The sequence below is a fragment of the Bos javanicus genome, chromosome 14, assembly GCF_032452875.1.
Source record: "Bos javanicus breed banteng chromosome 14, ARS-OSU_banteng_1.0, whole genome shotgun sequence".
Classification (NCBI taxonomy): domain Eukaryota; kingdom Metazoa; phylum Chordata; class Mammalia; order Artiodactyla; family Bovidae; genus Bos; species Bos javanicus.
In genome coordinates this window covers 53,467,578-53,479,788 of record NC_083881.1, presented here as the reverse complement: position 1 = coordinate 53,479,788, position 12,211 = coordinate 53,467,578, and the positions used below count along the sequence as shown (strand labels likewise).

The 12,211-nt window shown below is 33.2% G+C and overlaps 1 non-coding gene across 1 annotated transcript; it reads left to right on the top strand.

The window, feature by feature from the left end:
- Positions 1-1,318: 1,318 nt before the first annotated feature.
- TRNAE-UUC (transfer RNA glutamic acid (anticodon UUC)) lies at positions 1,319-1,390 on the top strand. Its single transcript has one exon. It is a non-coding gene; the product is annotated as a tRNA-Glu (tRNA).
- Positions 1,391-12,211: the final 10,821 nt, after the last annotated feature.

The following is a 12,211-nucleotide window of genomic DNA, read 5'->3' as shown; positions in this document are numbered from 1 at the left end:
AGAATTCTTTCAGTCAGTTCAGTTGCTCAGTCATGTCCAACTCTTTGTGACCCCATGGACTGCAGCATGCCATCATTCCCTGTCCATCACCAACTCCTGGAGCCTGCTCAAACTCATGTCCATCGAGTCGGTGTTGCCATCCAACCATCTCATCATCTGTCATTCCCTTCTCCTGCCTTCAATCTTTCCCAGCATCAGTGTATTTTCTAATGAGTCAGCTCTTCATATCCGGTGGCCAAAGTACTGGAGCTTCAATTTAGGCATCAGTCCTTCCAATGAATATTCAGGGTTTATTTCCTCTAGGATTGACTGGTTTGATCTCCTTGCAGAGAATTCTTTAGAGAGGTCAAAAAGAAAATATTAGTGAAAAACAGTTGGTGAGTAGAAATAAAACTGTAAGAAATTTATCACCATATATTTATCACCATATCATTTGAAAATGCTTGTGGAAAGGAGTATTTAAAGAGTCTGTGCAAGAGAACATTATTGCAAGCATTTATGTGTGTATATGTGTTTGTGTTCACATGTGTGCATGCCTGCTTGGAATACTAGTTTAAAATAATGAAATTAGAGTGCAGAAATTATGTATTACCCTGTAAAAGTTAAGGAGTCATAGAATAAATCAAGCAGGAAATTACATGCAAACTTGATTTTAGAATTACATGTTCTAAGTAAGTGATGTTATTACTAACTAAGCTGTTCCTATATAATTTGTTTTTATTGGCTCTGTATCATTTTGGCATATAGTAACATACCTCATTTTACAAGAAAAGATGGTAATCATATTGGTATTGTATGATTGTATATATTATTTTTAATGTTTTTAATGCTTTCTGTTCATAGACCATAACTTTTTCAGCTTACCAAAATTTTTCATCCTCAAGATTAGGTTTTCTGAAAATTTATTGATGAATTTATTTTTAAGTATTCTTAGTTAACTAATAAAATAATAACGCTTCTGTTTGGAGAAATAACTATCTTAAATAAAACATTTTCTAAATCTCCTTAAAAATATGTTTTTAGGGAGTTTCCTCAGAGAAGGCAATGGCATCCCACTCCAGTACTCTTGCCTGGAAAATCCCATGGATGGAGGAGCCTGGTAGGCTGCAGTCCATGGGGTCGCCAGAGTTGGACACGACTGAGCGACTTCATTTTCACTTTTCACTTTCATGCATTGGAGAAGGAAATGGCAACCCACTCCAGTGTTCTTGCCTGGAGAATCCCAGGGACGGGGGAGCCTGGTGGGCTGCCGTCAATGGGGTCGCACAGAGTCGGACATGACTGAAGTGACTTAGCAGCAGCAGCAGCAGCAGGGAGTTTCCTGGTGGTACAGTGGTTAGGACTCAGCACTTTCACTGCTGTGACACAGGTTCAATCCCTGGTCAGGGAACTAAAATCCCACAAGCTACACAGCACAACCAAAAATAAAATAAAATTAAATGAAAAAATATGTTTTTGAAAGAAGATATCATATAACAATGGGCTTCCCTGGTGGCTCTGATGGTAAAGAATCCACCTGCAATGCTGGAGACCTGGGTTCAATCCCTGGGTTGGGGAGACTCCCTGGAGAAGAAAATGGCAACCCACTCTAGTATTCTTGCTTGGATAACTCTATGAACTGAAAAGCCTGGTGGGCTACAGTCCATGGGGTCACAAAGAGTTGGACATGACTTGCACAGCACAGCATAGTATAAAAATAAAAATGTAAATGTGATAATTAAGATCAAAATACATGATGACTGTCAATAAGAAAATAATAATAAGATGCTAAGCTCCTGTTTAAATCGAAAGAATATAAGATATACTATGTATTTCACATTAACTCTGGAAAGAATTTTTTAAAAAGTGGTTTCCTCAGCAAACAAAAATACACTTTGTATAGAAAAAACAGAAAGGAATGAATAATAAGTAATTAAAAATCATAAATAAGTCAATAATACAGATGATTTTAAAGATACATTTATTAGTGGATTATTTGAAGAAAATTTATGAAATGTGCCAGTTGAAAGGCAAAGCCTGTTATGTTGATTAGTCAATTAAAATTACTATTATTTTGACCTACCTGTGTGCTATGTACCAAAAATACAAAGAAAAATAAGACATTCTATTAATGATTAAAAAAAGACAATAAATAAATGAAAAATAATAATTCTAAAAAGGGACAAATATTTAGAGATTGAATTGCATCCGTTGAGTAAGTCCAGTAGTACAGGGAGCATTTAGGTAGCATTGTCAGTGGTTATTTCCTCAGGGCAGGCAGAATATGATATGGGACCTGAGTTTTGTGGAGTAATTGCATTTAAGAAAATGGCCATATCCTGGGACTTGACAAGGTGAGGTATATATATCAATTTTGAATAGGAACTGAGCAAGTAAAATGTTGCCAGGGACTGGTAGGAAATAGCAGGAAATGAGGAGTTGCTGTTCAATGGGTATAAAGTTTCAGTTATGAGAAATGAGTAAGATATTTTCTACATAACACTGTCTCTGTAGTTTATAATATTGTACACTTAAAACTTTGTTCAGAGTTGATCTCATATAATCTATTCTTACTATAATAAATAAATGATAAATATACTAATGTATTTTAAGGTATCTTAACTGAAGAATCCAAGAGAAAACTATTTTTAAAAGTAATACAGGTAATAACTGAATTTTATTTAAGGGACATACTGTAATCAAATATATACACATCAGTGATTTCCAAGCAAAATGAAATGTACAATAGACAATGTAGAAAGAGTATGTAGAAGATTTTCCATCAAAGTAGTATTCCTACACAGAAAAACTTACAATAGTTTATTTAGAACTGAAAAAAGTAATCTGGAAATAAATGGATAAACCTACTACTTTCTTACATGGAAAACATGGAAAATCTTCTACATATTATCTTCTTAACTAGAAAATTATCTTCTGAAATAATCCATGAAATTATTACAATCCAAATAAAATTTCCAATGATATATTTTAGAATTTTATAAAATTATTACCATCTTTATCTAAATGAACATGTACACTGAGCCAAAATATTATTTTAAAAAAGAATGAAAAGAAATATGCCTAATTAAAATATATTAACAATTATATTCAAAATATTAAACCAATAAATTAAATATTATTAATATAATTAAATAAATATGAATATTTAAAATATGAAAAATAGAATGTAAAAAATATCAATATTCATTTGAACTTAGCACATGATAAGGATTGCACCTAAAAATACCCATACTGAATTGCTGAATTTAGTGGATCAGTTTTGGAGAGATTTTTTTATCTTAAGACCACAGATTTTGTCATAAAGTTACCACTTTCCTGACTTTTACCTAGCAGCAGTCATTCCATTGATATTGATGCTATCATAGCTTTCCTCTCTGTTTCACTATTCATAGTACATCTAAACAATGCCCACATGAGACTATGATGTACATGTTCAGAGTTATTATCAATGATACAAGGATAGAGATGAAGAAAACAAGACAAGGAAATAGTCAAGGAATGAGTGAGATTGCTTGAAGAGAATCATATCTGTTCATGTTTGAATAAGAAAAACTTAAGGAAGACCTAATTACATACAAATCCAGTCTTTATATTGATAAGCTCTGTGTGTATAAGTAGTAAAAATTAATCTGTGAATTAGGAGTGGCAACCCATAATCAGTGTTAAGAATAATATAAAAACATTATTATGAGTACTATCGATTGACAGAAAAGTGGGAATAGAACACAAATCTGTGCTATTGTAGTTAGGAGATGAAGTTATATTACAAAAATTACCTTATTTTCTAATGAATTCTTCTAGAACTTTTCCAAAACCACAAGATTTGGATATGCATTTTGAATAAGTGATTCAGTGTTTGGAAGAGAATATTTACATATGGAAAGCAGGGCTGTAGATCTAATTTTCTTTTATTATACTTCTGAAAGGTTGTCTTTTCTAGGACAAAGCAATTGATTCTCTATGATAACATAGGTATGTCAATTGAAATAATATTTACAAAGCTCTATGATGAAGCTATAAAAATATATGCTTTATAAGTTAAAATCCAAAGTTATTAGAATAAAAGAGCAACTTCACAAAGAATTCAATGGCATAGAAACAGCATGTTTTCCTGCCAGGAAAATGAATTAGGTTCTATTTTAGTTGGCATTAGTTCTATATTATACTGATGTTTCTTATTTTAAATATTTTCTTCCTGATTAAATCACTTAAGAATTCCAGAATTTTATTGGTTACTAGAGCTGAAATTGAAGATTGAAGGTGGGAGGAGAAGGGGACGGCAGTATGAGATGGGGGGATGGCATCACCGACGCGATGGACATGAGTTTGAGTAGGCTCCAGGAGTTAGTGATGGACAGGGAAGCCTGGCCGTGCTGCAGTCCATGGGGTCACAAAGAGTTCTACATGACTGACCCACTGAACTGAACTGAGAGCTGGAATAACCAAAAAACTGTAATTAGTAAATATAGTTTTTGAACATTTTAAAATATATTTCCTAATCTCTTAAGAAGAAATAAAAAATGAAACTGTGAAAATGAAAGTCATGTAATGTGTTTTAAACACGGAAAATAATACTAACCACAGGCTAAAACAATAGCCATAGGTATATTTTAATAATATATATATCGATTAATTTAATTTTTATAATTTTAATATAATTCAAAATAGAATCTTTACAGAGGCCCAAAAAACTGCTTAAGTTTACTAGGCTAGAGATAATGGGTATTGCTTCAGATCCCTTCAGCCTATTTGAGAAAAGATTTTAATGAATTACTTAAACTCCCTGAATTCATTTTCTTATTTAAAAATCAGTTCAGTACACATGACATTTCTTATAATTTTAGAAAATGATAAGTGCTATATACACAAATGTGTATGCTGTGTTTGCAAAGCAATTTTGTTACTCCTCACCATGTCTTGTGTATGTACTGTATTAATCCATGATGCTTGCCTAATGAGTCTTTTTACTTCTTTACAACAATGCATTTTACTTTCACTTTTCTATAAAGCTTTTAAAAATTTACTGTATTGTTTTATTTTGCTAACTTCTTTGATAGCATATATTAAATAAATTAAATTTTCTCTTCTTTAAGGTTTAGTATTAACTTCTATTATTACTTTGTATTATCCTTTCAAACATTTCTTTCTAGATCTTCTCCAACTCCTCTATAATTACTGATCTAATTAGAATTTCTTTGACTTCTTTATGTATGTCTTTCTTCCCTTCCTCTTTGTCCCTCCTTCACTATCTCCATGCCTCCATTCTTTCTCATTGTCTCTGTCTCTCTTTTTCTCACTCATCAAAATCAACTTGCTTTCTTTCCTTTCTTCCTTCTCTCTCTTTCATCAAAAACGTTAATTTTCAAATGTCTATATTATTTTATTATTTTAACTATTTAATTTTTTCTAATTTAATAATTATAACCATTTATATTTCTGTATTTAGTTTTCTTATTTCTTTTACATATCTTTTGCTAATGTTCATTTCTACTCACAGTTTTTTGGATACTTTTTCTTTCCACATAGATTGATACATTTTATAATCTCAAATTCTGAAGGATTTTTAGATGAAATGGTTTCTGAAGCCCAGAGTTTATTAGAGATGGATACTCGATTCCAAAAGTCTTTACAACAAAGACAGATCAGTGTGAATACAGATCAGTGTGTCCTGTTGCTAAATATTTGATTGAAAGCACTGTAAAATAAACCTTAGTTACTATTTAAATCTAATGTTTATTGCTTATATACACATATTAGCAAGAGTCAAATTATAAATTCCTTCAGTAATGTAAGGGAATTTCAGAAAAAAACATCTACTTGTGTTTCCATGACTACACTAAAGCCTTTGTGCGGATCACACAAAAAAAACTGGAAAATTCTTAAAAGATGAGAATACCAGCCTATCTTACGTATCTCCTGAGAAACCTATATGAGTCAAGAAGCAACAGTTAAAACCTGACTTGGAACAATGGACTGGTTCAAAATTGGGAAAGGAGTATGACAAGGCTGCATATTATCACTTTGCTTATTTAACTTACATGCAGAGTATATCTTGTGAAATGCCTGGCTGGATGAATTACAAGTTGAAGTAAAGATTGCTGGAAAAAATATCAACAACCTCAGATATGCAGATGATTCCACTCTAATAGCAGAAAGTAAAGAGGAACTAAAGAGCCTTTTGATGAGAGTGAAAGAGGAGAGCAAAAAAGCTGGCTTAAAACTCAACATTCAAAAAATGAAGATTATGACATCTGGTGCCATCACTTCATGGCAAATGGAAGGGGGAAAAGTGGAAGCAGTGACAAACTTTACTTTCTTGGGCTCCAAAGTCACTGTGGACAGCAACTGCAACCATGAAATTAAAAAACACTTTCTCCTTGGAAGGAAAGTGAAAGTGTTAGTTGTGCAGTTGTGTCCAGCTCTTTGCAAACCCATGAATTTTAGCCCACCAGGCTACTACATCCATGGAATTTTCCAGCAAGAATACTGGAGTGGGTTGCCATTTCATTCTCCAGGGGATCTCCCCAACCCAGGGATGGAACCCAGGTCTCTCGCATTGCAGGCAGACTCTTTACCATCTAAGCCACCAGGAAGGAAAGCTAAAATTAACCTAGACCGCATATTAAAAAGCAGAGACATCACTTTGCTGACAAAGGTCTTTATAGTCAAAGCTATGGTTTCCCCACTAGTCATGAATGGACATGAGCGTTGGACCATAAAGAAGACTGAGCACCAAAGAATTGTGATGCTGGAGAAGACTCTGGAGGGTTCCTTGGACAGCAAGGAGATCAAACCAATCAATCCTAAAAGATATCAACCATGAATATTTATTGGAAGAATTGATGCTGGAGCTGAAGCTCCAATAGTTTGGCTACCTGATGCAAAGAGCCAACTCATTGGAAAAGATCCTAATGCTGAAAAAGGTTGAAGGCAAAAGGAGAAGAATGCAGCAGAGGATGAAATGGTTAGATAGCATCACCAACTCAATGGACGTGAATTTGAGCTAACTCTGAGAGATAGTGAAGGACAAGGGAGTCTGGGTGCTGTAGTCCATGGGATCACAAAGAGTCAGACTTGACTGAATGACTGAACAACAATAATAATGTAAAAACAACAAAAAAATCATTTGTAATAGTATTAAAATGTATACTTTGTAGGGCAGTTAATGAGTCTACAAATTGCTTGACTCATTGTTTTCCCAGGGTAAAGATTGATATATTTATTATATGTGTTTGGGAGAACTGAATGTAATACAGCTTTTAAACGAAATGAAAACGTTTGTTTTCTTTTCTTCCCTGAAAAATAAAGGTTAAGATGGTTTATTTGAAGACCTTAAATTTGTACAGGATTTAAGAAAGCTTCAAAGCACATAACTTTGTGGGCTTTCCCCCTATACATTAATTTTATTTATCTAAACATTCAGTTTATTCCTATCACTCTTCATTCTTATTTATTTTCATAAGAAAAATCTTTGTACTATTCCAGTATCACTTGTTATGGAGAACAACAACAATAAAAAATGAAAATAAATTTATAATTATTTTTATCGCCAGTAATTTTCAACTACAGAGTATATATTAAGAAGTTCCATAGAACTCATACATATTGTTTAAAGAGAAGCTGTAATGAAAATTAAAGCAGCAGCATTAGAGAGAATGACTTGATATAACATGTGTGAAAACACTAAAAACTTTCCTAAAGTGGTATGCTTAAGAGATATAATTAAAAATTAACAAAAGATGCATGCAACTTATAATGGATCTTATTCATGATAATTCATGTTGCATATAACAGCATTTACACCAAACCTATAACATTTCTCTCAAGTTATAGATTATTACTTTTATCACTTAAATGAACATGTTGGATGACAACATGGAGAGAGAAAGATGCATTACTGCATGAGTTTGAAGAAACTTAGGAGAATGATTTATTTTCATAAAAAAATTGACTGTGAGGAAGATTATCATATATCCTCATCCCTGGGATACCATGGTGAGGAATTAATGCAATATTACCAACAAATGATTTCCCCTAAGGCTTCCCTGGTAGCTCAGATAGTAAAGAATCTACCTGCAATGCAGGAAACTCCAATTCTATCCCAGGGTGGGGAAGATCCTCTGGAGAAGGGGTTGGCTATCCACTCCAGTATTCTTGGGCTTCCCTGGTGGCTCAGACAGTAAGGAATCTGCCTGCAATGTGGGAGACCTAAGTTTGATCCTAGGGTTGGGAAGATTCCCTGGAGAAGGAAAAGGTTACCCACTCCAGTATATTCTTGCCTGGAGTATTCCACAGACAGAGGAGCCTGGCAGGTTATTGTCCATGGGTTTTCAAAGAGTTGGACACGACTGAGTGACTTTCACTTTCAGACCAGTGTAGTAGAAAGAGAAGATGCAACTGAATATTAGAAGACACAATTTAATATTGGAATCAACATTTAAGATGATGCGAAAGCAACTACAAAGTCTGGACTGAATTTCAGATAAATATATGCAGTAAAGTAAAAGAAACAACAACTAAAACATCTCTTAGCTCCTTGAGAGAAAATGGATGAACCCTGTGACTGTCTCCTTGATACTCCCCGAAAGAACCGAGTTCATATAGCAGGTATATGTTCATAGTTCCAAATGTCAGAAAGCCTATGACCTTGAATTATAAAATCAAAAGTTTAGGCCTTTTATCAGGTCTGTTATATTTTAAAGGAGACATAATAAGGCAGGAAAAGAGGACTGGAAGGCAGTCCCTCTTTCCTCTAAGATTCTTTTTATCCTTACACATAGCTTTATTCTGGTTCTTCACATGTAGACAAGATTGACTCCTTATCAAACATATTCTAAAATAGGCAGCTACAAAAATGATATTGAACAGAAAACCACAATTAGCTTTGCCAAGAGTGACCATTTAATGGGAGATGATGATGGACAGAGCAGAGAGGAAGAACATTATAATAGGGCTGAATGATGATTATGTCTGACAAAACTTTCAGTGCCTCCAAAGCAAATTTGAATGATGTTCTCTGAAAGGTGCAATATTATATGAACTAGAGGAAAAAAATAATTATGAATTTAATTAAGCATAGTTAAGTTTTGAATTTAATTCATAGTTACTGAGACATCTGTCAAGTCATAAAGTATATAGGTCACTTAATAAACACATAACATGTGCAACACACACACATACACACACATGCATACATACCAAATGTACATGCAAATATACTCAAGCTTCTTTTGAATGGGAGACATAGAAAGCAGAAATGAATTTGAATTTCCGTTTTATGTAGCATGCTGTTTCATTTTTAAATATTTGCCATTTTACTATAAATTCACTTATATTTCTGAGAATATTGAGAAAAACATTTTTAGAATAAAAAAATATAACAAAAAAATCAAGCTTAAATTGCCTGACATTTTATTAAAGCTGTAGTTAAGAGTTTGAAAAGATAATAATTTCTGAAGTATACTGAAAATTCTTTGTAGGAAAATGACATGTTTAAAAATTACATAAAAAAAACAAGAATTAAGTTATATTATTTTTAAGCTCTTACTGTATGCAGTCAGGACTAAGTCAAATTTATATATTGTAGATGAATGATGAGCTGCTAGAAACTGCATTTATGTCAACAAAGTTTAGAGAAAATTTAATAATTGAAAAAGGAAGGATTCTTTGTATTTCATTTTTCATTCCAATAATACAGTTGACAAGATATGTTAATTATATTTCCTCTTGCTGATATTTCCTAGGTAACCAATATCCTAGAAAAGATAATTAAAACTACACTCTTGTGTTGATTTTTTTAGATGTTATATATTACTGATTTGTTACTAATGCTAGAATTATTAAAAGTTTTTAAAAAAATATTAACCATATTTGGTTAATAGTTGATTAAAGAAGCAATAGTGAGTATGCACACAGGCACATGTGTGCACACACACACACACACACACACTGTTGGGGAGATGAAAATTTCCCCACTACCGTTCTTGCATTCTTACGGCTAGACATAGTATAATCAAAACAGACAGATAAACAGGAGAAAAAGAAAGAATTTTAATTTGTTTACATGGAGGTATCAAAAGTGGGGCTTAAGAAATAGAGAAAATAGCTTTTATACTTTTTAGACAAGGAAAAATAAATTTTGTGACGAATAGACAGGACAGAGAACTTAGGCTACGCATACATATTTAGTGAATAATCTAAACAAAGTTTGAGCTTGGGGTAGTAAATTAAAGAAGCAACCATGTTTCTCAGCTTCTCAGCCCCAAATTCCCTGTCTATGGTGATAAATTCTCTCTTCTACCTCTAGGTGCAGATGTTGGGAGAGCACCTTTCACATGAGAGATTTATTTCCTACTTTAGAGAGAAGAGTCAAAAGGTGCCTCTTGCATCAGCTCTTTCTTAAGTGACTAATTCAAAATAATCAATATGGCATTGAGGCATATTTTGAAGCAGACTTCCCTGGCCTCAACAAAACACGTATGTGTGTGTGTGTGTGTGTGTGTGTGTGTGTGTGTGTGTGTATGTGCAATTGTATTGTTTTAACATATGAGAAGTTTTCTGTATGCAAATGAATTTCCTTCTATTCTAAAACTGAATGAGATGTAGCAGACAAAGAAAGTAGGATGGATGATGTTAGGTGGGAAACAAGGATATTTATAACAGTATTTGAGAAAGGGTTATTTCTTTTTTTTTTAATTTTTGATATTATTGTTTGCAACAGTTCATAGAGAACATTATCATGAACCCTGGCACATAGCTTTACATGGTTAATATCGGATCTTAATATGAGAGAAGAAGCTACTTCTATGCAGTTTCCTAAAATCCCCTGGTAATTTCAAACCCAGTACTGCATTGTGGCAAATATAATCTGAGTCAGAGTTGGACATTAAGGCTGAATTATGGAATCAAGTTCTAAGTGCTCAGAACCATGGAGACAAGACAGAGTACAAAGTTAGTAGAAAGACTGGATGGAATAAGTAGTAAAGAGCATCCTGATTACCTAGAATTTATTGTATGATTTTTATAAATTTGGGAGGTTGGGTCAGCAGTGTAGAGTGAAGGACGAAAAGTAAGGGGAAAGGATTATTTCTAAAATGATTTCTAATACCCTACTTTGCAATTGTAATTTAAAAGACTCATTAATGCTTATAGTGATTTTTTAAAGACTGTTTATGATTTTAATTTAAATGTGTGCTTGCTCACATATGTGATCCCATGTTTAGATTAACACCATGTTTTGAAGAAGCACTACAAATGCAATGGAAGCAGAAACCCTAAAGAAAGAAAGATTGTGAGGCTATAAGAGTCAATTAATTCCAACTTTTGTAGAGATCTTTAGGAGTGCTTTACATTTCTAATGTTTATAGAATTGTGGAAGTCAAACCAAGAGTAGGAAGATCTACTTGAAACTAAACATACAGAATTTGTTAAAATACAGCAGAAACCAACAGAATATTGCAAAGCAATTATCCTCCAATTAAAAAAATATATTAAAATACACGGTGAAGAAAAATAATCAATCATCCCATTCAACAAAGTTTATCCATTGTTTTATCTAGAGATTTTCAATTAAGGCAATCTTTTAAGCAGCTAAAGGTTCACAGCAAAACTGAGAGGAAGATACAGAGGTTTCCCTTATGTCCCATGCTCCCATGCATGCATAGTCTTTCCCATTATCAACAACCCTCCTCAGAGATGTTAATTTATTAAAACTGATGAACCTAAATTGATAAATCATGATCAACCAAGACTGATAGTTGATAGTTTATTCTTGGTGTTGTACATCTATGGATTTGGACAAATGAATACTGACATTTATCAATCATTACAGAATATTTTCACTGCCCCACAAATTCTCTGAATTCTACCTATTCCTCCCTCCACCCAGCTCCTGGCAACTGCCTTCATAGTTTTGCCTTTTCCAGAATGTCATACAATTGGAATGACATACAACATAGCTTTTTCAGATCGGTTTCTTTCTTTTAGGAATATGCATTTAAATCCCCTGTATGTCTTTTCATAGCTTGATAACTCATTTCTTTTTAGTACAGAATGATATTACACTGTCTAGATGTAACACATTATATTTACCCAATCACCTACTGGAGGACATCTTGGTTGCTTCCAACTTTTAGCATTTATGAATAAAGCTGCTCTAAACATCCATGTGCAAGTTTCTGTGTTCACATAATGAACCCAACTCCTTTGAGTA